The sequence below is a fragment of the Cupressus sempervirens genome, chromosome 3 (genome assembly GCF_028749045.1).
Source record: "Cupressus sempervirens isolate cs-2001-9-10 chromosome 3, ASM2874904v1, whole genome shotgun sequence".
NCBI classification, from domain to species: domain Eukaryota; kingdom Viridiplantae; phylum Streptophyta; class Pinopsida; order Cupressales; family Cupressaceae; genus Cupressus; species Cupressus sempervirens.
This window is the reverse complement of record NC_143120.1, coordinates 830,985,250-831,008,614: the sequence shown is the minus strand read 5'-3', so window position 1 is coordinate 831,008,614 and position 23,365 is coordinate 830,985,250.

The following is a 23,365-nucleotide window of genomic DNA, read 5'->3' as shown; positions in this document are numbered from 1 at the left end:
GATTGGTTGAAAGAGAAAATATTAATCACGAATTAAGAGCAATAGTATTAGCCTACAAGCAAATACAATAACTAGGAATCACACCTTGAGACACAAGCTCCAAAAAGCACCTAAACAATGGAATTGATTTTAGAGTTATAATTTATTTTGCAATAATAATAGTGCACACAATAATTTCTCACAAATAAAAAGTATTTCTTAAAAAATAAGTGTCACATAGTAGCTTAGTACTTAATTTTAGCTTTTATATAAATTAAGATTTAATTTAATAAATTTATTATAATATATAATATATTTTAATTAGTAAAAGTATTATATAATTATAATTTTCTATAATTATAATTGTAGTAATAAAGAGTTTGTTATTATAATTATATAAATAATTGTTAATTATAAAATATAATTAATTTTAATTTTAATTTAAATTTTAGTTATAAGTATAATTATTGAAATATATGTTCTACTGCATATATATATCATATGATACTACTAGTATAGATATCTTAAATAAATCTATCTAAAGAAATGTTGATAGATATCTATTACAAAATAATTATAATTTAATTTACTACATCTAAAATTATTTATATTTCTTTTATTTCTATTTATTTAGGTTTTTGCTAACTTAAACTTTTAATTTTAGTTTTTTTGAATTATATATCGATTGATCTAAAAGAAATACAAAAGGAATAGTAGGAAGCGGAGTTCAAATATTATAAATTAATGTGGTATTTATTAAATTATTTTTAGAAATATATTCTATTTATAATAAGATTTAAACTTTTGACATGTAGATGGTTGTCAAATTTAACCTAAAATAATAAAAGTTAACATTAACACGCTCACACCATCCCACCCACCCATTCTGCCATTGTAGAATGTTATCGATATTAATTATTTTGTAGATAAATTATAGTATAAAAATAATAACTATGATAATAATATATAATAAAAATTCTTACAAGATTATATAATATAAGTATATATTACTTTTTTAGCAATTAAATGAATGACATAAATTATATTTTAAAAAAATACAATATTAAAAGTATAAAACTTACATTCAAAAAATATTATATAACATATTAATGTAATAAGAAAATTTGAAACTCCCAAACTCCGAAAATCATTACAACTACGTGTACTAATAAGTGATTAACAAGTCCTTAAATATTGAAATTTAAGATGGTTAAAACATTTAATACTACTTAAACAAAAATATTTTTCATTTCATTGGTCTCCTATTTAGATTTATGTATTTGTAGGTTCACAATATTAAATTAATTCCACATTTTTGTTAATAATAATTTAAATAAATCATTAAAAAATATTAGAATAATTTTTTTCCTTAATGATTTTCAACTATATATATAATGATGTCTTAAGTTATATCTTAAATTTAATATTATTACTAATTAAAAATTTATATCTATTTAATTTTATTAAAGTAATTCATTATTATTTAATTTCTTTAAAAAAATTATTAATAATATTTAACTAGATGTATATACTTTTACATAATATTATTTTAATTTTTTGTTTAAATCATAAATATTTAAGAAATATCAAAATCTTTGTTATTTGATTGGTTAAAAAAATAATTATTCATAACTACTTAAGTTTGATCCCTCTAACACAATTAATAATTTTCAAAGAAAACTTAAAGTCTTAAATTTAACATATTTATTTGTGATATCAAATAGTTAAATATAATTCTTAATTTAAAAATACGTCTTATATGCTAATATATTTATGTTTGCACCTCCTCAATGATTTATCTTTGTGGGTACATATCCAAAATTAATTTGTGTATAATGGTTTTTTATTATTTAAATACTATACTTTTATTTGTAATTAAATTTATATATTCTAATATAACGAGTCATTACCTACTATAACAAATATAAAATATTAAAAAAAAATTGTTATAGCATTATATAAGTGCTTTACTAAATATTTTTTTAAAATAAACATATAATTCATTATTTTTATATTATTTTTATTTTACTATTGCATATCAAGAAAACAAAAAGAGTTTGCACAGTATGTCCCAAATGTCATCACTATCCAACCAACCAAAATAATAATAAAACTCGGCCCTTAGGGTCACACGGAGAGTTTAGAGGACTAGCATGTTGCTTATACACTAAAACATAAAGATTACTCTTCCTCCTCTTTACTTGACTCTACAAGAGAAGGCATAAATGGCATAGGTGGATCCTCTCATTCTGCTGCTTGTGCCCTCTAGTTACCTTCCCTTTAAATCTTCTACACATTGAATTCGTCCTCTAGGGTATTCCTTTCTTTCTCCTTCATAGTAGTAAACCCATACTTGACATCCTTCTTAAACAACAGTCCTTTACCTTCCAACGTGAATTTTCAAAACTGTTCCTCCTTCAGCTTGAAGATGGTTGTTACTTGCACAACAATGTCAACCCTTATGAGTCTCCTCAAAGACTCAATAAGAATTCTTTCTTTACCTTGAAATACGTTATTGTTCCTAAATATCCATAGACACCTGAGTATAAATGAAGACAGAATAGACCTGGACACGTTCAAATTATTGTTGTCACAACATATTTCACCATATATAATGCTCTCAATATTAAAATTTGCATCTAATGCAAAACCAAACTTATAACAGATGTCCTAGGCAAAAGAGCATTGAGAATAAAAACATGAGTAATAGATTCAAGATGAGCACAAACAACACAGATATTGGGATCCCCTCTGAGCTTAGTGAAGGGCAACTTATGCAGAAATAATCTCCAGAGAAAGCAAACAATTTTAGGCTCTATAGGCCTAGCCCAAAGATGGATAAGGTTTTTTTCCAGTCATTATGAGAAAGGGAGAGATTCCATCTGGAATTAAGATGATCAAGGATAGCAATGCTGGAGGTAAGGGCGGAATAGACATACTTGGACTTAACAAGGTGTAAGGGACAAGAGTCGGGCCATCTCAACTAGAACAAACAAGAGTCATAGGAGCACCAACCCCTTATGATCCCTAAAGCATCGAGGGCATTAATAATCATGGAGAGAGATTTTCTTTGGGATTCTTGGAGGGAGTATCTAGACTTAAGTTTTTCTTTGGGGTTCTTGGAGGGAGTATATGGACTTAAGCTCTATCCAATCTATAAGATTGTCATTGCACAAGATGTCTTTAAAGGTCTTAATACCAACTTTGGCCCATTTCTTCGTTGAGCAACTCTGTACCAGGGCTAGGGGCTTAGTATTGCTTTTCATGTTCCACCAAATTGAATTGTTTCCATACCAGATATTACCATCCTTTGTTCTATAAATAGTACCCAGCAAGGGTCTCACTTTAGCCCAACTTTTCCAGATTGCTTTGAAAACATTGGACCCCCCAACTGTTATTTTACATTCAAGAGCTAAAAAATCTAATACATTTAGATTATTCTAGAATTTTTCTCCACAAGGATATAGCCTCTAGTCAAATTACGTTTAATAAGAATTTTCCAAGGTTCATACCCTTTTGTAGCTTTAACAATCCATTTCACGGCTAAGGCTATGCCTTGAGCTCTCAAGTCTTTCAGTCCAAGCCCCGCTAATTCCTTACTTTTTCTACACCAATCCCATCTGAAGCATGAGTATTAACAATACCCTTCCCATCAGACCAAAGAAAGTCTTAGATGATTTTTTGTAGAAATGCAAACTGATTAATATTAAAGAGCCATGCTGACAAAAAGTAAATAGAATAGGAGGAAATAGTATTTTGACAAACCTACACTCTTCTTGCCAAGTATAGAAACATAGTGTTCAATTTGTGAAGTTCGCCATCGATTCTCTCTCTGGCCCAATTCCACATGTCATTAATACTGGGGTTGATGGCAAAGGGAATTTCAAGATATTTTACTACTTGGTTAGGGCCTCCCTAGCTTGTGCCATATTTGTTGCACCACAAAGGAGGATTTGGGTCCCAGCCCAGAAGGATGGACTGAGAAATTGATGTTTTGCTTCTAGAGGTTATACAAAATACGTCCAGCTTAATCATCAGGTGTTTCATATAAGCCTCGTCAAGTTTGAATAAACTTGTTGTGTCATCTGGAAATTATATATTTGACATCTCACTCCCATTTGATAGGAGAGGGCATGAAACCTTAGGAGATAGAGTATTATCTCTTAGTAAGTAGTATAAGGCTTATGTAGCTATAACAAAGAGTGTTGGGGCAAGGGGGCTTCCCTACCTTATGGACCTTGAAAGTTCAAAGCATTTTGTCACTTTTATTGACACATTAGCATCTTTCAAAAGAATTTCCACCATATGAATATATGTTACGGGAAAGCCTAACACTTTCAACATCATAAAAATGAATATCCACTCCACCCTGTCATAGGCTTTCTCGCAATCTATCAGTAGCACCCCAATATCTTGTCCTGAATATTTGGCCCGATCCATAATTTCCCAACAGGTGATAAGATTCTCTAATATATATCTACCCTTGACAAAACATGTACGTGTTTGGCTAATGATCTTAGGAAGGATAAGGACTAATCTAGAGGCCAATATCTTAGCCAAGACTTTATAAGTTACATTTAGGAGTGTGATAGGTCTCTAGTTTTTAATCAGGGTTTTGTCACCTCCTTTATAAATTAGTGAGGCCTAAATTAAAGATCGAACCCATAGACCCCTCCTTAAGTGCAAATAGGTACAATTCTAACAAGATGGGGCAAATCCAGTCTATATTGACTTTGAAAAATTCAACTATAATTCTATCCTATCCAAGAGCTTTCTCTTTACTCATGGTGGAGATGACATCTTTAATCTCTATAAGAGAGACACACACATTCAGCAATGTTGAGTTAGGTTCTAACAATTTCTTAGGGATAATATCTTTAATCTTGCTCCTAAAATGCTCCATGTCCACCCCTTTATCTTCTAAAGAGAACAAATTCTTATAAAATTAGGTAAAAGCACTGAGAATACCTTATGCATCTATGTAGTTGAACCAATTATCCCACACACAATCAATCTTGTCTTTGGCTTTGTTAACTATCAATACCTTTTAAAAAAACTTAGAGCCTTTGTCCCTTATCTCCAACCAATTGGCCCTGGATTGAATTATGGCCCCTTGAATCTTTTTTAATTGTAGCTTCCTTAGCCTATGCTTAGTCTTGGTAATCATCTCAAGAGATTTGGTATTAGAAGGGTGATTCTGGAGAGAGGCTTCAACTATTTGTAGAGAGTTAACCAAGGAGAGTTCCAACGCTCTGTCATCCTTGGCCTTTTTCTTCCCCATAGTATTGAATTTTTTTGCCAGGATTTGATAGTTTGATTCCATCTTATGATGAAGTTTTCATGCCTATAGGTTGTATAATTATACCGTTGTATAGTTATACCATTGTATAATTTTAGAAGCTGCAAGGACATCCTGATCATCTAGCAAAGAAGAGTTAAGAGCAAAGGACTGAAAATGATTACTCCTAGCCAGGGGGGTCCTATTTTGAGAATTTTGATCAAGATAGGATGATGGTTAGAGAGTAAGTAAGGTAGAACCTGGACAGAATTGTTATCAAAAGGTTTGAAGCAACTGGAGAAACTTTTATCATAATAAAACCTACCAAGTCTAGAATATATGCTCTTATCTCCTTTCTGAAAGTTTAACCAAGTGTACCATATTCCTAGGGATTGATGTTTTAATTCAGCTAAGGGGTCAATGAGATTTAGTTTGCTCAACATTCTAGACCAATAAAAGTGTTCATTCCCTTTTCATTCAAACTTTAATCCTCCTGATTTATCTTGCGGTCTCTCTATCATGTTAAAGTCTCTTGCCGCAATCCAAGGGATATTAGGTAGATTGACCATCCACTATCATAATTTGGTTCTATCCAAATGATCATTAGGAGCATAAACCAAACTCAAAATTATCAACTTTGAAAGAAACCCACGAGGCTCTATTGCGAGTTCAGTTTCTCCATTTACTGATTTTCTTTCTCCAACTAAGACCGTTCAGAATGGTTGTTTCCCCCTTCCCCTTAGGGTGTTGGTATAGAAGGCAACCACATCCTTCCAGATGCATTTCAAGGAAATTTCAAGGGCAAAGCCTACTACCTTGACTTCTTGAATTAAAAGAATATCAATGTTTTGGCCCACTTTAAGAATCTTTTGACAATGTACTTTCTATCTAAGGATTCCAAGCCTCTAACATTCCAGGATGCTAGTTTCAACTTATCCATGGAAGAATTTATTTATCAGTTTCCATTGGGGTCTGAAACCCCTTAAAGAATTCAAGCATTTTGGATTTGGCACTTTTGAAAGCTTTGGTATTTCTAGTAGTATTAGGAGGTCTTCCCCTTTTCTTTTTAACAAATTCTACATTCTCTAAAGCAATTCGGTTATTATTCCTCCTATCTTTAATTCTTTCTGCATAGAAGACATAGAAGGCATCCTCTGTCATGTTTTCCATCTTGGAGTACTCCCCAACTCCAACCTTAGGAGCAACACCAGGCTGCACCTCCTCTAGATACAATTATCCTCTTGTTGAATTGAATTAGAGTCTGGTACATTATTCTCCAGACTAGCTAAAGGATCCCCTTTCTTATCCATAATTGGATTATCTGAGTTTGTCAGGATAACAATGAGGGAATAATCATGAAATCTCTCCTCTTCATTCAAGAAATCTAAAATGTGAGTGATAGGAGTATCTTCAGTAATGTAGTCTGGATTATCTAGGCCAACTTCAAGACAAGGGGTATTTGCAAGAGGAGAGACAACCTCATCTCTGCTCCTGGTCAAAGTGGGGAAGAGTTTAATAACTGAGGAGGACTTGTATTTGACAACCTTTTTCGCCTTATCCTTTAGAGATCTCAATGCCAATTGTTGGGCATTCAAGAGCCTAGTACTACCACCAGAGGGCTTAGGGTCAAGCCCAAAATCCAAAGTTTGCACTTTTGGAAGGGTTTTAAGCTCTTCCAATGAAGCTTGATCTTTTTGAACATTAGGGTCCCCTGAGGATTCAACAAATTGGTCTTTCAAGACATCTAGAGAAGCCATAAGATTATCAGAGTCTTTCATCCATTGGGAAGCCTGCGGGTCTAGGGAAATTTGGGTGGATCCTTTTCGGATAGAGGAGATAACTGATTTGAGTTTAGAAGGTGGTATAGGGGGAGGCAAGGAGATGCGATTATGAGCCTTTTTACCAACCAAAAGAGTGTAGTCCTTTCTCTTAAGACCTTCTTGTCTGCAAAGGTAGCATGCATTAAGCCATGCCATGTAGACAATAAGACACTACATAGGTGAGGGACCCACATCCAGGCAAATTTTATCAAGGGCATCGACACCAAGGAAGATGGAGATAAGAATTCTAATATTAGAATTGAGAATTAGGGTGTTAGAATTATCAATTTTAAGAACCTTTCCAACAGCCTCCAGTAGTTGAGGAATGTTGTTCCAAACATATGGGGGAAGGTTTCTTACCATTATCCATCTTGGGCTAGCTAGGGCCAGGACTTCATCATTAATTGAATCTAGGGACCATGGCAGAGCCCTAAACTCTACATTGCCTACTTTCCAGAATTGATTATCCAAGACAAATCTTTGGGAATTATGGTTACAAGAAATGACAATGAATAATCCTCTCTGAACCATCTGAAAAAAAGAAAAATGGTGCCCTAATTTATGACCCCATGCTCTATGAAACCAGTCATTGAGGTGATTTCCCGAAGGCAACTTAATGAGATCCACAGTAGAAAAGAAAATAGCAGTGTTCTTTAACCTACTCCCCTCTTTATCTAACTCTACTTCCATCTGGTCATTAGGCTTAACAATGATACAGGGTGAAGAAATATCCTTACCTCCATCTCCTTGGTTGGTGGGTTGTGTAATTGAGGAAGAGAACCCTTTGATAAATTTGGTGCCATATGGGACATAGGGGATTCCTTGAAGCGCTTTCTTGAACGATGCTCTGCCTCCTTCGTCAATAAACTTCTCTGCACCTTCCCTTTGTTCTCCATGACAATCCAAGGCACTAAGTTGGGGAATTGGTTGGTAATGGAGTTTTTTATTACCGTGATTCTCCTTCACATTGTGATTTTTGAAGGTGGTCAGAATTAATAGCCTCAGTTGATTAGATTTCTTGACCCCTGGTGAGGCTAAGGCCATTAATGCCTGCAAGGGGGAGAGTAATGAGGGCTCTACAAATCTTAAGTTATAGAGCCCTCTCCCTCATCCTTCCTCTATGTTCAATTTTTTGTAACTTATATTATATTTATTTTATAATATAATGTAAAAAATATTAAAATTTTCAAAATAAAAGAACATTCAAAATTTATTTATATGTAGTAAACTAATATTTATATTTATTATTTATTTGTTATAATTAAAAGAAATAATCTAATTTTTAAAATATTAAAATATTAAAATTAATAATACTATAATATTCACTTAACAAAACTATCATGTTAAAATATGACATTTTCAAGTTATCAATGGATAAGATAAAGTATATACAAGTCTATTTATTCAATATTGTGCTTCATTAGTAGAACTATATTAATCTTATGCTAGGTTGGCTTTTAAGGCAACATCTATTTCACATAACATTTCATCTTTGGATCATAAGGAAGCACAAAAGGAAATATTACCTAATGTGAATCTATGTCAAGACAATTCCTAACAAGTAGAGCAAACTCTATTTTTGGGTGTATATATGTTATTGAACCTTTTTAATTTGTATTCATTTAAGAGAAGTGGATATTTGTTCTAGGTTTCAAAGATTAGTATATCTCTTGCAGTTTGTGATTGATGCCCTTTTAGAATATTCCTTTGTCTTCTCATGTGTACAATGAAATCTAGAAAATACATTAGGCTTGCCTAAGGTAATAGGATCCAATGGTCATACCACGTAGAGAGGTACCTGAAATTGATGATTTTTTTTTTTGGGAAAGTATCCATGAATAAGAAAATGATTTCAAGAATTTATAGATAATGGGGATGATATCGTACAAGTAAAGCTTAATTATGGGTGTTAAAGGAAATAAATCTTAACTACTTATGAGGTATTGATGTCTTAGTAGCAATATGAATAAAGGTGCATAGCTTGACTACATGCCAACTTGCAATTTTACTTTGGCTATTGATTTTGTACGGTAGGGTACATTGATAAAAAAAAAAAAAAAAAAATAGAAACTATTACTTTATAGACAAATACGAAAAATTAAACTCATAACATCCATATAGTCAACAAAATTAGTTAAATGAGTACAAATTAGTTGAAAATGCAACTAATATTTGATGATTCAATACTAAATGTTATGATAAATCCAAATAGATTACTTAAAATTAAGTGCACAAATTGCAGAGTACCAAAAATTCTCAGTAAGCCCACTATTATAATCTACTTGTGTTTCAAGATGGCCAATAACAAATGTAAATTGGGGCTAGTAATTCAAATAACCCTATGGAAGATCTCTAGGACTTTAGATGTCTTAGTTGATTTCATTTTTAGATACAAGCAATATTCAAATGTGGATGCTCAAGTTGGTGTGGTCAAGTAAAGCCCTACATCTGGTAAAGGTGTCTTCTTAAATGTAAGAAAATTTGATTAGTACAAGATATTTTCAATAGCAAGCAAGAGATATTTGACTTACTATGGAAAATATCTCATACTTATCAATTGATGAGCTCAAAGGACTTTCTAATGAATGGTTCATAAGGCACGACACTTGTTGAAGGTTTTACAAATGGGGTTGCAAGCAAAGTGGGTTTAACCATGGAGGAAACTTCATAGTTAAGAATGCTCAAGAAAGAGTAGTGCTAGGATGGTCAACCTCCTAGGAAGTCTCAGTTCTTCACCTCTATGAGCATCAGCTAGATGCAATGCATTCTTCCTCATGAGAAATGTGTTCATGTGAACTGTTGCTCATAAAACATGGGTCAATAAGTTTGACTCAAAAAATTGCACAATAAAATATTGATAACAGTAAGAAAAATTGTCATTTTCCTAATAGAGAAGCAACAAAATCATTCTATGTGCAAGTGACATGTCAGCAACATAATTGTTAAGAAGAAAAGTCCACACATAACTGGGGGAGGGGAGGGTGGGTGTGAACCAGTTGTGACCAAATATAATTAAATCCAAACTCTTAAATTTGATCTCCAATAATAAGATAATGATGCACAATAATAAGAAGCCATACACCATAACACAATAATTTTTTGACTAGGGAAACCCTTAATTAGAAGAAAAACTCAGTGGGGATGGTACCAACAAGATAATGTAATAATATATAAGTTACTTATGACAGGATGTTATCATGTTAGGAGTCACATACAATGCATTTAGTACCTTGTTAGAGTATAAATCTCTATTAGGATAACTTTGAACCCTTATTAGAAGGTTCCAACCTTGTTAAAGTTGATAGGAAACAAATCGACACACTGCCTAAATGCTCCAACAAATATGAAAGATAAAACTCTCAAGACAACATAGCCAATAGCATGAATTGACTATTTCATAAATTACTTGCCAAAACAATTTTGTTGAAGTCCACTTCAATCAACCAACATCATTGTTTCTCTACACTGATTATCCAACATAAAAGATTGCATCATACCATCTGCTTCTAACCAATAAAATCATCTTTCCTTTATACCCTTTATAAATGATTAATTAGGTCAGCTTGTTAGAGCTTCCCCAATGTACACTTAATTACACAAGTCAATGCCAAGGTTTACACGCCTTCATAAGCATTATTACAATAAGATTTCCACGTGTTACAAAAGATATTACATTTTTTCAATAAAGAATTATATGTTTCCTCAACATAGTCAGTTTCTAGTAAAATATACCACACGGTAATCATTACTGACCTTTCTAGAATAATCCAAATACTTCCCAATCACAAACACATGCAGATGAACAAGTCTTCTATCACCTTCTAAGCTCGTCATGATTAATTGATGTTTTCTAATAAGATACAATCAAAATGCCAACAACTATCTCTATTATTATTTCATGTACACTGGTATGCTACTAGTATTTACCAAATATACTCTAACTTAACCAAATATTCACATAAAGTGTGGTGAACATAGATATGATATCTATATTTATTTCATTGCACACATGTAAGCTCACATACATAATATTGTCAACAACAAAACCCATTGAACTAATAATCAACCTATGATATATGTAATTTGTGTATGTTACGAACATACAAACATATGTTGTCATTGATGACAAAACTATTCATCAATACAACATCTTGGAAACTCATACAAGTGCCAAAAAAAGCCTCAAGTCTTAACAATATCCCCCTCTCGCATTGATGGCAACATATGGTGAAAAACCATCAACATAAACATAATCACTAGAATACAATTTTTTGAATATCCTCAACATATACAGTCTTCGCTTATGCATATACCTTCACTAATAAATTTTAATTTTTATTAATACCTTCTTGTATATATCTTCTCTATTTTTTGTTTTCACTAATCTTCTCTCCCTTTGACATCGATGGTAAAGGTGCCAATATGCCAAATATCAATATTTTTTTTACTGATCTTCTCCCATTGTGAAGTTGTATCCCCCTCTGATGATGATCTTCGTCGAACTTGCTTTAGATCAAGCCAACTTGCAACCAAAGAAATGCCAAGTACCAACAAAAAATGTTATGCAAAAAATCATTTCATAATAGTCATGGGATTAGCTCTACACAATGTGACTACTCCCCCAAGGAGCAATACCAAGCATCATGTCCAGATGAATAAGTAACCTTTGAATACACAGGGTGTGGTCATTACCTCAATCATACCTCTAAGGTACTCAAAAGTATTTTTAGCTAATAGTTTAGTGAATACATTTTCTACTTTCTCTTTTGTACTCACATGCTCCAATATGAATCTTCCTCCAAGAAAAAATTCTCCTCTACTAATGCTTTTTCTATCATCAACATTTGCAGTCTAATCAACACCAATATAGGCGTATAATGTAAAATTATTAGATCTATCATACCATAGGCCAAATTCCAAAGTTCCCTTTAGATATCTGAATATTCCACTCTATTATAGCAAGATGTGCTTCCTTAGGATCTTCTTGATGCCTTGCTACAATCCCAACTACACTACCAATATTAGGTCTAGTATGAGTCAAATATTGTAAGCCATTAATCATTAATCTATATATTGTTTGAACAGTACTAGGGGAATCATCATTATTTGTTAACCTACATCCTATTACCATGGGTGTTCCAACTAGTTACAATTTTCCATTACAAATCTTACCAACATTTAATTAAGGTATTTATTTTGAAATATAAAGATACCATCTTTTGTTTGAGTTATTTACAATCCCCAAAAGTGCGTAATCTCACCAATCATAGACATCTCAAATTCACTTTTTATTTCACAAGAAAATACATTGCTTACCTTGTCATTTCCTCCTAAAATTATATCATCCACAAATACCTTAATAATTAGTAAACCATCTGAATCAACCCTTACGTATAGATTATTGTTTGCATTACCTTTCTTAAATCCCAAGTTGAGAAAGAGTTTATCTAACCTCGCACGCCAAGCTCTAAGTGCTTGCTTTAGTCCATAAAGTGTTTTCTTTAACTTGCATACCATGTCTTCTTGTTACGTCAATGGAAATCCACTAGGATACTTAATGTAAACTTCTTTTTCTAGTTACCCATTCAAGATAGTTGACTTGATACGTTTTGAAATTTTTGTTAGTGCATAAGCCAAAAACAATCTTACTACTTCTAATCTTGCTAGTAGGGAAAAAAATTCTTCAAAGTCTATACCTTCCTATTGTGAATAACATTTACATACCAATCTTGCCTTGTTTATCACAACTTCTCCTTGCTCATTCTTTTTTTTTTTAATACTCACTTAGTTCCTATAACATTTTTATCTTTAGGCCTAGGAACTATTTCCCAACTATTGTTTTTTTCAATTTGTTCAAATTCTTTCTTCACAATGTTAATCCAAGATTCATCTTTGCATACTTCATCAGTATTCATAGGTTCAATTAATTAAATCAATAAAATTTCATTTCTCATCTTTCCTCTTGTCAATACTCCACTACCATCATCATCAATAATATGACATTCAAAATGAATTAAAGAAACATTCCTTGGTGTTCTTTGTTCTTCTCTAGGTCTGTTGAGTTGAACTTGAATTTCATCATCAATATTAAAGAATAGTTCTTGTTCTTCATTTTGATTTTGTACTAATATTTAACTCATACTTGTAATATCTTAATTTGTGTCATATTTTGAATTATACTCAAAAGTTATGTTATGTTTCTGAAATATTTCATCAATTCTAACATTCACACTTTCAACAACTTTATTTAGCCTCGAGTTAAAATATTTATAAGCTTTAATTTTAGTTGAATATCAATTAAACATACCTTCATCACTTTTCGAATCAAACTTACCTATTCCATTATCTCTTTTGATATAAATTTTTCTTCTAATTTTTTTGAGATATTTAACAGTAGGTGTATCACCAAACAAAAACTCATAAGGTGTTTTACCTATTTCTTGTCTGATATGAACTATGTTCGTGGTGTACATAATGTTGTATTAACTGCTTATCGCTAATGTACATGTGATACCTTACCTTCAAATGACATTGTTCTTGCTTCCTCACAATTTTTTTTATTTCTTCCTTCTGTTATTCCATCCCACTATGGTGTTTTAGGTGTTGAAGTTTGTCTGTGAATACCACTATCCTCACAATATGCATTGAATTTATTAGATGTAAATTTTCCACCTATGTTAGACATTTTATCCTTAATAATGATTCATTCTCAACATTTACCTTAAAGATCTTAAATTTATCAAATGCTTTAGATTTTTCTCTCAAGAGAGAAACCCACATAACCCTAATGAAATCATCAATAAAAGAATAAAGTGTCTCTCACTATAAAATTGTTTGAAAGTAAAGTCCACTATGATAACTAAGAGGGGGGAAGGGGGGGGGTGGGTGTTGAATCAGTTATCCAACTATTTAAATATTAATCAACCTTGTTAATCCTTAACCATGTGAACAATATAACCAACAACCACAAGAAGATAAATGTACACAATAACATCATATACATTAACTAGGGAAACCCTTTATTAGAGGGAGAACACTGGTGGGGATGGCACCCACTAAATGATGTACTAATATAAAAGTTCCTTATAAGAGGATGGACTCTATTAGGAGCCAATGAAATGCATTCAGTACATATCATTCCCTGTTAGCAGACTTTGAATCCCTATTAGGAGATTCCAACTATGCTAGGAGTTGTACCAACCTTGTTAGGAGTTGTAGAAGGTAGAAGGATCCATCATTCAAATAGCTTCAGGGGCAAGACCATCGAACTCACCGTCCAACTAATCTCTGTATTATTCCTTGCAAAATAATAGTGATCAATAATCTTGAATTCCTCTACCCTCTTCACTAGACCAAACCTCTTTCAGATCTCAATACTAGATTGCCAACTTCACATCCAATAATCCCTTGGATTGCTTACACACATTTACCAACTTCGCATATCACTTGCTCACATACAATAGAATTCATACTTTATCCATTATTCAAACACTTCACCACAAGGAAAATAACCTTCCTATATACCATATCCTCAAAATAATTCCTTGAGTCGGCATTGAGGCTTTCCCTATTAATTATGATAGGACTTCATTAAGATATTACAATTCATTACATCTTTTTGCAATTATAAAACATTATTGATTCATAGTCTTTACAACTTCTCATAGGGGCGACCTTTGACCTTGCACACTAACTGATGTCATCATCAAGTTATATACTATCACTTTCTAACTTTTCTCATCACAATTATATCCCTATTAAGAGATACAATCTAAACACAAGAAACCACTTATTCGATACACTGTCTGCATATTGTCCTTTATAATTCTTGAATAACTCTTATATGTCTTTCACTTTTTGTACACGCACTTGTCCACATCATCAAGACACAATGTAGAATATATCCTCAACTACGCTTGACTTCATAATCTATATGACCTCGTCCTTTGTCTACTACTCTATCAGTCTTCACAAAAATAATACTATGTTGACATCAATGACAAACACAATCATGAATGCAACATTTCAATCATGTTAACCATCTCTCTAATGGTTAGGATAATCCCCCAAAGGAACAACATTACCATTCATGCTAACAATCTCCCCCTTTGGCATTGATGGCAACAAAGATGAAAAACATCTAAGTTCCAAGAAAATCAAATGCAACTTTTTTGTTGTTGTTGGGGTTCTCTTCTTTTTAAAATCCTCTTCATCAATCAAATATGAAACTCATAGGAACACTTCTCCATATGTGCTTTCTCATTCTTACGACCAACATCAGTTGTTCACACTCTAACTGACAAGAACAACTCTTCATTTGTACTTTCTCATTCTTACATGCATGGAAATCAATTGTTTACACTTCTCCTCCATTGATATAACTCAATGCTTCTCCCCACTAACATCAATCTACTCATGAACAATTCTCCCACATACTACTAGAAGATGTTTTTCATATACAAAACTTCCCCATTGACATCAATAACAAAGGCTTCATTATGTCAATCATCTACTCTAAGTCTTCAACCAGCTCAAGTGTCCAAAGATAATGTTCTATACCACCTATCAAGAGTCCTTGATGACTCTGCTCATCATAGATACTCCCTCATATAGGAAGCATCAACATTCAACCCAGATAAATAATAGTGATCTGTACTACTAGACTGATGCACTCTCTGCATCATCTACTCAGAAATAGGTAGGGGCATAACCCCAAGCATACCTTGCAAATACTCAAATATATCTTTACGCAAAGGCTTTGTAAAAATATTTGCAATCTACTCTTTTGTACTAACATATTTCAATATGATTTCTTTCTTTGAAACTTTCTCTCTCAAAACATGATACTTAATGGATAAATGCTTAGTCTCAGAAAGAAACACTAGATTCTTAGACATACTTACTAGACTTGTGTTATCATAAAGTATGATAATAGGTTCTAAAAATTCTATCACAATATCCTTCAACATATGCTTCACCTACATGATCTAATTACAATTGTTGCTACTGCTACATACTCTTCTTTTGATGTACTCTGTGAGATATAATCTTGTTTCTTGCTTAGCCAAGAAACCAATCTTCCTCCAAGGAAAAATGTTCCACCACTGTTGCTTCTTTTGCCACCCATACTGCCTACCCAATCCATATCAATATATGCACACAAAGTAAAATCACTTGATTTGTCATACTACAAACCAAAAATAGGTGTACCCTTCAAATATTTGAATATTCTCTTTACTTCTACATAATGTGCTTCTCTAGGATCTGCTTGAAATCTTGCTACTATACCAACTGCATTTGCTATATTTGGTCTATTGTGAGTCAAGATATTGCAAATCTCCAATCATGAATCTATACTTCTTCTGCTCAACTATAGGTGTCTCATCTTTGCTAGATAACTTGTGACCAGTTATCGTAGGTATTTCAATAGGTTTACAAATTTCCAAGCCAAATCTTTTCAACAAGTCTTTTAAATACTTAGTCTGTGATAGGAAGATACCATCACTATTCTTCACAATCTAGAGACCTAAAAAAATATTTCATCTCAACAATCATACTCATTTCAAATTCATTCTTCATTTCATCAACAAATTTGTCACTTTCTTCATTATGATCTCCAAAGATTATGTCATCCACAAATCTCACAATAATCAATGCTCCATTCTCAATTTCTTTCAAATACAAATGACTATCTGTTGTACTTTTAGCAAATCCCAACTTTTCCAAATACTTGTCCAATCTTGCATACCAGGTTCTGGGTGCTTGCTTTAGAATATACAATGCTTTCTTCAATCTACATACCATATCGTTTTCTTCTATCAAAGGAAATCCTTCAAGCTGCTCAATGTAGACTTCTTCTTGAAGTTCTCCATTCAGAAATGTTGACTTTACATCCATCTAATACACTTTGAACTTCTTACTTTCTACACAAGCCAAGAACATTCTTACTGCTTCTATTTTGGCAATAGGGGTAAAAGTCTCTTCATAATCTATACCTTCTTGCTATAAATATCCTTTGCATACCAATCTTGCTTTATTTCTTACAACATCACCTTGTCAATTTATTTTGTTTCTAAAAATCCATTTAGTTCCTATAACATTCTTCTCTTTAGGTCTAGGAACCAATTCCCATGTCTTATTCTTCACAATTTGATCTAGTTCTTCCTTCATTGCTTGAATCTAATGATCATCCTTGCATGCCTCATCTGCATTTTTTTATTCAACTTGAGAAATTAAACATAATTCTTCATGTACTATTTTTCTTGTCATAACTCATTTTTCTCTGCTTCCAATAATCTAATTAGCAGGGTGATTCTTTGTCACATTCCTATTAGGTGTAGGTGTCACTGTTTCAACTCTTACTTCTTCTCTAAGTTCATATCTTGGTTCTTCTCTATGTTCAACAACTTGAACATCAATCTGCAAATCATTGTTAGTCTCAAAGAAAACTTCAACACTTTTTTGTAATAGTTTTATGATTAATTTATTCTTCATCAGAATTATAATCCAACATTCTTTCTTTAACTCCAAAATTTTCATCCACTTTTGCATTTGTGCACTCAACAATAGTCTTAGTTCTTTTATTTAAACATCGATAAGCTTTTATTTTCAATGAATAATCAAGGAACATACCTTCATTGGTTCTTACATCAAACTTACCAATATCATCATCTCTCTTTATGTAAAACTTACTTCCAAAAATTCTTAAATACTTCACTGAGGGTGCATGTCCAAGCCATAATTCACAGGGAGTCTTGTTTGTACCTTTTCTAATATGCACTTTGTTCATTGTGTATATTGTTGTGTTGACTACTTCTCTCCAAACTATCTTTGATACATCATTCTCACACATCATGGCTCTCATTGCTTCTGTTAGAGACCTATTTCTTCTTTCAACAATCCCATTTTGTTCAAGGGTCTTAGGTGTTTATAGTTGTCTTTTGATGCCATTTACTTCACAAAAGGTGTTAAAATCATTCGAGATAAACTCTCCATTTCTATCTAATCTTAAACATTTTGTCTTTACTCTAGATTCATTCTCAACTCTATTCTTAAACAACTTAAAGTTTTCAAGTGCTTCATACTTTTCTTTAAGAAATGCTATCTGCATTATCCCAGTGAAATCATCAACAAAAATCATGATGTACCTTTCACCATAGAATAGTTTTGTTCTAGTAGTACCACTAAAATCTGTATAAACAATCTCTGATTTCACTATGGTAGTGAACTTATTTCTAGGAAAGGAAACTTTCTTTTTCTTAGACATAACACATTCTTTCCACATAACATTAGTAGGCTTTACAATTTTAAGTAAATCTCTAACAACAAATGTATGACTAGCCTTCACAATATTATCAAAGTTTATATAACAAAATATTATGTGCCATAACCAAATATTATCCATCTTTGCAACCAAACATGTCATATGTGTAGGGTTCAATTGAAAATTATTACCTTTGGATCATGTACCAGTGCCAATCAACTTACCATCTTTATCCTTGATAATGTATGTCTTCTCTATGAATTGCAACTAATATCCTTTATCAACCAATTTTCCAACACTCAATAGGTTATTCTTTAATCCATCAACGAAATACACATTGCCAGTGTTAGTCTTTCCATCAAGAGTAATAGATCTTATTCCCTTGATATGACAAGTTGCATTGTTACCAACTCTAGCAATTCCTCCATCATGACTACTGAACTTAATAAATCTATTCATATCACTAGTCATATGATGCAATCAACCAGTATCTATGATCCAATCAACTTTCTTTTCAACTAGCAAAACTAGGGCTTTTTCTTCTTTGACTTCTTTAATAGCTACAAATCCTAGTTCATCATCACTTTCAGTCTAAACTCTTTCATCAAATTCATCATCTTCATTTGCATAAAGATAATCTTTAGGCCTTCTAGACTTGAAATTATTCTTATAAGTTTTCTCTCTATTAGGACACTTAGAAGCATAATGACCAAATTCATTGCAAGTCCAACATTTAAAATTTCTCTTATAGTCTGGTTCTCTCCTTACAAGCAAGGTAGTTCCTTCTTCAATTCTTCTATCCTTCTCAGATTTGGATATGCTACTGCTAGCGTAGTCTCGACTAGTGCTTGCACTTCTTAACAAGGAAGGGTGAACACTTAATGCACTAAAAGTTATTTCCACTATAGGCAATTCTCTAAATCACTTCAAGATCACTTCTATTGCTTCAAATCTTCCAAGTAAAGTCTATCTGGTAAATTTCTCAATACAAGGTATCGCTTGCTCAATCATTTGCGCTATTTGTCTAAATGGCGATGTCAAAGTTTTCAAGATCTTCCAAACAATCCCATCTTCATTTTTAGATTCATTGCAAGACTTAATTTGTACAACAATTTATGATATTCTACCAATATAGCTTCTTAGAGATTTATCTTGCATCATTGTAGCATCTTGAAATAAACATATCCAATTTCATAGTCTGATTCTTTTAGCATGCTTATCACCTTCAAAAGAAGATTCTAATGCTTTCTAGATTTCATGAGATGTCTTTAAGGATTTTACTTGACTGTATTGATTCTCAGGAAGAGCTAACAACAATGCTTCTCTAGCAAGCATATTTCACATAAACAAATCTCTTTCGACTTTACTGCAATCCTCAAGTTTGCTTTCTTCCATAATCTTCTTTCTATTCTTTGTCATTAGCCAATACCCTAGACCCATACATAGAAAATGAGTCTTCATCCTCACTTTCTAGCTGTCATAGTTAACTCCATCAAATTTAGGACTTTCTTTTCTGAAGTGACCCACCATTGATCTCCTTAAGTTGTTAAGCTTTTCCTTCAAGGACTTGATGCTCTGATACCAATTGATAGAAAGTAAAGTCCACCAGTATAACTAAAATAGGGGGGGGGGGGGGAGGGGGGGAGGTGATCAATTATCCAACTACTAAAATGTTTATCAACCTTATTAACCCTTAACCATGTGAACAAAATAACCAACAAACACAAGAAGATACACATACACAATAACACCAAATATGTTAACTAGGGAAACCCTTGATTAGAGGGAAACACCCGGTGAGGATGGTACCCACTAAATGATGTACTAATATAAAAGTTCCTATTTAGAGGATTAAATCTATTAGGAGCCAATGAAATACATTCAACACATATCAGTCCTTGTTAGCAAACTTTAAATCCCTGTTAGGATATTCCAACCGTCTTAGGAGTTGTGCCAACCTTATTAAAAGTTGTAGAAGGTAGAAAGACCCACTATCCAAACAGCTCCAGGGGCAAGACCATCAAACTCACTATCCAACTAATATTTGTATTATTCCTTGCATAATAATAGAAATCAATAATCTCGAACTCCTCTATCCTCTTGAGTAGAACAAATGTCTTTTAGACCTCAATACTAGATCACCAACTTTGCATCCAATAATCCCTTGGATCGCTTACACGCATTTACCAACTTCGCATATCACTTGCTCACATACAATAGAATTCACACTTTATCCATAAGTCATACACTTCACCACAAGGAAAATAACCTTCCTCTATACCATATCCTTAAAAGAATTCCTTGAGTCAACCTTGAGGCTTTCCCAATTAATTATGATAGGACTTCATCAAGATATTACAATTCATTAGATCTTTTCATAGTTACAAAAGATTGTAGGCTCAGAGTCTTTACAACTTCTCACAGATGCGACCTCTAGCCTTGTGCACTCACTGACATCATCATTAGTTTGTATATTGTTATTGTCTAACTTTACTTATCATGATTCTATCCCTATTAAGAGATACAATACAAACATCAGAAACCATTTATTAGATAATCTGTCTGCACATTATCCTCTGTAATTCTTGAATAACTCTTACATGTCTTTGAATTTTTGTATGTGCATTTGTCCACATCATCAAGACACAATTTAGAACATTTCCTCAACCGCGCTTGACCTCGTCCTCAATACATAGTTTGTACAACCTCATCCTCTGTCTACTACTCTACTAGTCTTCACATAAACAATATTTTGTTGACATCAATGACAAACACAGTCATGAATGCAACCTGTCAATCATGTTAACCATCTCTCCAATGCTTAGGATACTCCCCCAGAGGAATATCATCACATTCATGCTAACAATAATTTTCTTGTCTTGGTAGGTCCACATAAATCTCTATGTATGTGTAGGGGGAAATGTGATGCAAGGAAATTAAGTACATCGCATAGCCTAAACACCTCAAAAGAATAAGATCAAGGGGAAGAATTCCTTCTAACAAACCTCCAAGGTTACTAGGCCTTAGAAGGTTAATGCAATCCAAATGATAACAAAGCACCAACATAATCCAAGATCTAAAGATAGATGACAAAATGTTTGAATCTTCGAGATACTATTCAAGTATGCAAGTAGATCACTTCTAAATCTATGAATAATGAATGTCAAATGTAAATGGTTAAATTAACAATAACAGATAAGGTACTAGCCTCAAGAGATCATTAATGAGTGAATCTAAATTTATGTCCACAGGATTATGTTGATACGCAAACAAATTTGAATTAGAGCTTGAAACTATGAAATCTAAAAAACCCAAAAATATTTCTATCTTCTAGAAGTGTCGACCTAAGGCAACATGCTCAACTTTGAACTGATATAGTGTGTCCCTCTCAATAGTGTCCAATTGTGAAATTGATTCTGAGCTTCTGAAGATCTATAAAAAAGGGTATCTGAATCTATCACTTGTTTCATCTTCTGAGATTCTTCGATATCTAAAATGAGGTGTTTTGGGTGGCTATGGAGGGGTTTTCCTTAGTCAACCCCCTATGTTGGCAATTTCTACCTCCACATATTACCATTAGATCAATAGTAAAGTGTGTGATGCTTGTGTATGAGTTTTGGGTTTAAAATGACAAGATCTAAATTCCTAGATCCAAACCCTAATACAAATATTTATATGGAATGCTAATGAAGCAACAATGCATAGATTTGAGGATAACCAAGAAAGCATACCAAGGCCTCAAGACTAAAGTAGTCTAAGCCATGCTCATAACTTGTGTTTGATTCTCCGCGATGTAATCTTGAATGCTTGAATGGTAGAATAGAATGGAGGATAAATAACTCTTTTGCTTCAAATGATATTTCCAAGCCTATTTGTATCCACCTTGCAAATGTACTATAACAAATTGGGATTTCCATAATAGCTTTTCCACCCAAAGTATGTGCATGCTTGCTTGCTTGATCTTGATGTATGCTCACTTATCTATTATATTCCAAATGACGCAACTAAGGGTTTTTATATAGGATTTTGAATTAACTTACTCCCACTGATTGATCGGGCAAGAAAAATTATGCCTTGGATCAACCTTGACTTAGGGCCCAAGAAGGGGACCCAAAATGGGATGCAATATGTCGATTGGAAAATAAGGGACTCACTACATCCCTAATTGAGAAGGGATATACTACATCCCTGCTAGCCAAGTCCATAAATCCCTAAGATTGCCTCAAGGCCCCAAGACATTTCTCAATTTTCAAAAATCATGTGCATATTTGGAGAAAAAATATTTGGTGTGGAGAAAGGATTAGGGTGATTGAAAGAAGAGAAAGGGAGGACTTAAGTAGATAGTTCCTACCTCAATCTTTGTGTCATAGAGTGGGAATGCTAAGGAGGACCCATTAGATCCTACCTAGACTCCATCTATGAGAGATTAAAGAGAGAGATGCAAATACATCTTAAATGCATAATTGTTATTAAATTACATTAAATAGGTGCTAAAAGGTCATTAAATTGAAGTGCATCCAATTCAAGATGGCACATTTATCCCCTACTCTATTGGGAGATGACACTAGGTGAATATGCAAGCTAAAGTAAAGATTTTTTTTTGTAAAGAACAAGGATATAACAAAGTCCATAACATCGAGATCTTGCAAAAAAGCATAAGTACCTGCACCCTACAAAACACACATTAGTGAAAAAAAATCACTTAAAACTTACTAGGAACAATTATGTGAAGTTCATAGGTTCCCATATGCCCCCTATTTTGGCTTGCTCCTTAAGAAAGATGAAACAAGGTGATATAGCTAACCCTATGAAAAAGATATGCATAATGATGAAAAATACTTCCAAAAATGACGAGGAAGCTATCCCAACTTCTCTAAATCAATTCTAAAAGAAGGACAGTTGAATCATGATTCTAGCACTTACAACTATGAGAAAATTGGATTTGCCTAGCTCAAGTTATGATGAAAAGAATGTGTGCCTATCTAGATGCATAGAATAAAAAACTCTAATTCTAGCCCTAATTTT